The following is a 5,583-nucleotide window of genomic DNA, read 5'->3' on the forward strand; positions in this document are numbered from 1 at the left end:
GGTGGGGAGTGGGGGATATGGGGGGGAGTGGGGGATATGGGGGGGAGTGGAGGATATGGGGAGTGGGGGATGTGGGGATATGGGGGGGATGGGGAGTGGGGGGGATGGGGAGTGGGGGATGGGGAGTGGGGGGGAGTGGGGGATATGGGGAGTGGGGGATATGGGGGGAGGGGGGAGTGGGGGATATGGGGGGGAGTGGGGGATATGGGGGGGAATGGGGAGTGGGGATATGGGGGGGAATGGGGAGTGGGGATATGGGGGGGAGTGGGGGATATGGGGGGGAATGAGGAGTGGGGGATATGGGGGGGAATGAGGAGTGGGGGGGATGGGGAGTGGGGGATATGGGGGGAATGGGGAGTGGGGGATATGGGGGGGAGTGGGGGATATGGGGGGGAATGGGGAGTGGGGGTTATGGGGGGGAATGGGGAGTGGGGGATATGATGGGGAGTGGGGGATATAGGGGGGAATGGGGAGTGGGGGACATTGGGGGGAGTGGGGGATATGGGGGGGAATGGGGATATGGGGAGTGGGGGGGATGGGGAGTGGGGGATATGGGGGGGAGTGGGGGATGGGGAGTGGGGGGGTGTGGGGATGGGGGATGGGGAGTGGGGGGGATGGGGAGTGGGGGGGTGTGGGGATGGGGAGTGGGGGGGTGTGGGGGAGTGGGAGTGATGGGGGGATGGGGGGTATGGGGAGTGGGGGGGTGTGGGGATGGGGAGTGGGAGTGGGGGGATGGGGAGTGTGGGGGGATGGGGAGTGGGGGTGTGTGGGGATGGGGGTGTGGGGATGGGGAGTGGGGGGGATGGGGAGTGGGAGTGGGGGGGTGTGGGGGGATGGGGAGTGGGGGGGTGTAGGGATGGGGAGTGGGGGATATGGGGGGGAGTGGGGGGATGGATGGTGGGTGATGGGGTGTATGGGGCGTGGGTGTGGGGGGTAACAGCGATTTGGGGGACAGGTTCACAGGACATTAAAGGCAGCACCTCTGGCTGTTCTTTTTAAGCTAAAGGAATTCTAGCTTTTATCCAGCGCTGTAGAAAACAAAAGCCAAGACGGGACGATAAGCCTGTATAAAACCTTAAGAGCACAGTTAGAGCACTGTGTGCAATATTGGGTTCCATGCTATAGGAAGGGAGATGCAGCACAGATTAACCAGGTGCTGCCGGGTATGAGGAAATGCAAATGATGAAGAAATACTGAAAATTGGGCCATTTTGTGAGAACAATGCAAATTTTGGGGCTCTATAATGGAAGTATGAAAAGATGGGGCAGGGTAAAGGATTGCCAACTATTTCCAGTAGTTTCATGGACTTGTGGAGAAGCCACTGGAATCTGTCAGTTGGGAAATAGTGACTGCGCACTTGAACAAACATGAGCGGAGCAGAGAAAGCCAACATGTTGAGGGCAAGTCATGTCTGAATCACCTGGTTGAGTTTTTTGAGGGGTCACTAATGAGGTAGCTAAGGGAATGTTATCTCTACGGACTCCTAGAAGGCATTTTAGAAGGTTAAACACGAGAGATTACCAAAATGAGAATTGAACGCCTTTTCACTTGGGTTGGAAATTAGTTGGGAGGTAGGAGACGGACAGTGGGGATGAAAGGAATATTCTCTGATTGACGGGATGAGACAAATAGTGTTCCCCAGGGACCTGTTATGGGGCCTCAATTTTTCACCATATTTATTAATGATGTGGATGAATGAATAAATAAATAGAGAGTTGTATATCCAAGTTTTCAGATGACACCATGTTAGGAGGTGCAGTACATTGTGTGGTTGGGAGCAGAAAGTTGCAAAGGGACATTAATAGACTGAACTCCATCTGCCCTAGTTTTTCCCACTCAATGTGGGGAAGTGTGATGTCATCCACTTTGGACCCAAGAAAGATAGGTCCGAGTATTTACTAAATGGAGAGAAACTAGGAACTGTGGAGGAGCAAAGAGATTTGAGATTCCGAGTCATACAGGTACAAAAAGCAACCTTAAGGCTAATAGAATGTTGGTCTTTATCTCGGGGGCTGGAATATAAAGGGCTGGAGGTTCTGTCACAGTTGTACGGAGCTCTGGTCAGACCCCACCTGGAGTAACTGTGTTCAGTCCTGGGCCCCGCCCCTCAGGAAGGATATATTGGCCTCGGAGGGGGAGCAGCGCAGATTCACCAGAATGATACCGGGGCTGAAAGGGTTAAATTATAAGGACAGATTGCACAGACTGGTCCAGGCAGCGGGCGGTCCAGGGGGTCGTTCGGCCCGACTGCCGGCCTCTTCTGCAGCCACGTTCACGCCTGGGTGGTCCTGAAGCTGGAGCAGGCAGTGTCCGCTGGCACGCTCCAGGCCTTCCACGACTGGTGAGCACTGCAGGGACCTGGAGTGCTTCATCACCACCGGCAATGACATTTTAATTTAATTTATTAAGTTTCATTTGATGTATTTTTGTTAAGTTACAGTTTTTTTGTTTATTGATTGCACCAGAAGAGCAGACTGGGCTTGTAATCTCTCGAGTTTAGAAGATTAAGGGGTGATCTAATCGATTTAAAGTGAGAACTCCTCCCTCACTATCAAAACGAGGCTGAGCCACCCAGTTAAATGTAGCCCAGGGTTATCCAATGTTTTCAATTTGTGATGTGCCCAGTGTGGGGGTTTGCCCATACAGTGCGATTGGAAAAGCCCGCCCTGCGCGTTGTTGCACGCCATCTTGTTTTTGAGCTTCACGCTGAGGATTTTACTTTGTTTTCTCTTGTTTTGCAGAGGATTGAAAAAGTAGTTTATTTATTCCCCCGAAATGGGCCGACTGGTGCTGGGCTCTGGAGAGGAGGAAAGGTAAGTCACTCGGTACTCGTGATGTAACACAGTCCTGCTCTGGATCGGGGTTCGGGCCCCGTGTCGGGGTTTGGGCCCCGTGTCGGGGTTTTATTTGAGGAAGCTGGGTTCAGGCGCATGGGGTCATTGATGGGCCTGAAATGGATGCTTGTGTTCGGGCCCTGGGCTGGGGTTGATGCTGTTGTTTGAATTTCAATAGAAACATTTATTTATTGATGACTGGGAGTCCTGCATTGTGATGGTCAGAGTTTGCCGGGGGAGGGGGTGGAAACCCTGAAGTTACGGTGATGGAGTGAGAACAACTCCTAGAAAATTCCTGGTCACCATACCAACTGGTTTTAAATTTTATTATCTGAATACTTGGTCACTAACCAGTGACTGGGGGGAGGGGCGTGAAACAGTGACTGAGACACACAGAACGAACCAGGTTGGGGGTTGGCGAGTTGGCACAGAGTATTTCTATAATTCTGTGAAAGCAAAGAATATGACAGGATACGGGTAAAGGGTGGAGTAATGTTCTTACAGCGCAATGGGCTGAATGGCCTCCTGCTCTGCTGTAATAATATGCTTCTCCAGAGAGGGAGGGTGATGGGTAACGTGAACTAACAACCAATGACTGGCCACTGAGCTGAACCTCACTCAGGACAACCAACTAAAGAGAAAGTAAACAGCCTGGGTGGGGCATTGGCCGTTTCCTACAATTCCAAGTGTCAATCACTGAGATATGGTTTATGTTTGCAGATTACCAGCAGGACCCTCATACAGACCCACTTCATGGCAGCTTCCCCCTCAGCCCAAGGCAAGTCACTTCCTGCTAGAGCGAGGATTGAGTAGAAGTGCTACAGGTAGAACGGTGCTAGTGGGGTTAAAACAAGCGGCCACTGACGGAGCACGGAAGAGAAGACTGTGGGAGAGCAAGGCTAAAGCCCAATGAATGAAGAATCCCATCGTCATCATCATCATCACATCTTGCTCTCTCTCTCTCTGCCTGGGAAGTGAATTTCTCTGCAGTTTATTTCCCAAAATGTTGTACAGACACATTGTATAATAACAATGAGAATTAAATGCTTTGCTGCACTCACTGCATCTTCCTTTTATTTTGTGTATTTGTGATCTTCAGGGTGAAGTTTGTGCTCTGTCCTGCAATATGCTGACAACAGCTTTCAACCTCAGGTGCATCACCATCATCTTTACCTCTCGCCAAAGCCCCTTCAGAAGATATTGATAAGTTAGTATGGATTGAGCTGGATTTGAAGGCCCCTTTAACTATGATCTTGGATTGGGGTTGGATCAGCTGACGTCCCATCTCCAATTATTAACACTCGGAGCAGAGAGAATTCCATCCATTGGCGTCGGAATGGGTTCCGCTCTGAGGCAGTTCCTGGCGAGTGTTGGTTGCTGTGCAGTCTCCCTTTGCATCTCTTACTGGCGAGTTATGTGATGCGTACGGCACGGATTGGGTGATGCACTGCCAGTTAGTTATTGAACAAGGCAGAAGGCGTTCAGTGTAATTGATGTTATCTCGGCAATGGTTTGGGATTCAGTTCATTCTGTCACATCTGAAGCTGTTAAAAAGCAGCCCTGCCACTAATTGGTCACTTTTGATGATGCCATCTGCACAAATGGTCAAACGGTCAAACATCAGGCTTATCTTTATCTGTGGGGAATCATTAGATAATGGAGTAATGCCCAAGGATTGGGAAGCAGCTGATGTAACAGAAATCTTTAAACAGGCATAGGCCAGTGAGCCAGACATCTGTTCTCGAGGAATCCTGAGAGAGTCAGTGAAAGACCCACAAAATGATGGGATGGTAAGGGGGAGTTAGCATGGATTTATGGAAGACATCTTGCCTATTAAATTTACTGGAGTTCTTTAAAGAAATGACAGATCTTGTTCAAAACTGAAGTCCTGTAGATGTGATGTATTTTAGATTTCAGCAAGGCTTCCAATCCTGGACAGGCGAACAAGCTAGGAGGTGTGGAGAGGGACAGGGTAGGAGGTGTGGAGAGGGGCAGGGTAGGAGGTGTGGAGAGGGGCGGGGTAGGAGGCGCGGAGAGGGGCGGAGTAGGAGGCGTGGAGAGGGGCGGGCGTGGAGAAGGGGAGGGTCGGAGCTGTGGGGAGGGGCAGGGTAGGAGGCGTGGAGAGGGGCGGGGTAGGAGCTGTGGGGAGGGGTGGGGTAGGAGGTGTGGGGAGGGACGGGGTAGGAGGTGTGGGGAGGGACGGGGTAGGAGGTGTGGGGAGGGACGGGGTAGGAGGTGTGGGGAGGGGCGGGGTAGGAGGTGTGGGGAGGGAGGGGTAGGAGTTGGGAGCGGCGGGGTAGGAGGTGTGGGGAGGGGAGGGGTAGGAGGTGTGGGGAGGGAGGGACGGGGTAGGAGGTGTGGAGAGGGGCGGGGTAGGAGGTGTGGGGAGGGACGGGGTAGGAGGTGTGGGGAGGGACGGGGTAGGAGGTGTGGGGAGGGACGGGGTAGGAGGTGTGGGGAGGGGCGGGGTAGGAGCTGTGGGGAGGGACGGGGTAGGAGGTGTGGGGAGGGACGGTGTGGGGAGGGGTGGGGTAGGAGTTGTGGGGAGGGACGGGGTAGGAGGTGTGAGGAGGGACGGGGTAGGAGGTGTGGGGAGGGACGGTGTGGGGAGGGGCGGGGTAGGAGGTGTGGGGAGGGACGGGGTAGGAGGTGTGGGGAGGGACGGGGTAGGAGGTGTGGGGAGGGGAGGGGCGGGGTAGGAGGTGTGGGGAGGGGCGGGGTAGGAGGTGTGGGGAGGGACGGGGTAGGA

General features: G+C 53.5%; 1 long non-coding RNA gene across 1 annotated transcript in view; it reads left to right on the top strand.

The window, feature by feature from the left end:
- LOC147103011 (uncharacterized) overlaps window positions 1-3,890 on the top strand; it is a 6,681-nt gene extending 2,791 nt beyond the window's left edge. The window contains exons 3-4 of the long non-coding RNA XR_015073170.1: window positions 2,742-2,813; window positions 3,555-3,890. This is a non-coding gene — a long non-coding RNA (uncharacterized LOC147103011). The remainder of the gene's footprint in view (window positions 1-2,741; window positions 2,814-3,554) is intronic.
- The last annotated feature ends 1,693 nt before the right edge of the window (window positions 3,891-5,583 follow it).

This window comes from Somniosus microcephalus, chromosome 21 (assembly GCF_052327205.1).
Source record: "Somniosus microcephalus isolate GS21.2 chromosome 21, FLI_Smic_1.0, whole genome shotgun sequence".
In the NCBI taxonomy this organism is placed as follows: domain Eukaryota; kingdom Metazoa; phylum Chordata; class Chondrichthyes; order Squaliformes; family Somniosidae; genus Somniosus; species Somniosus microcephalus.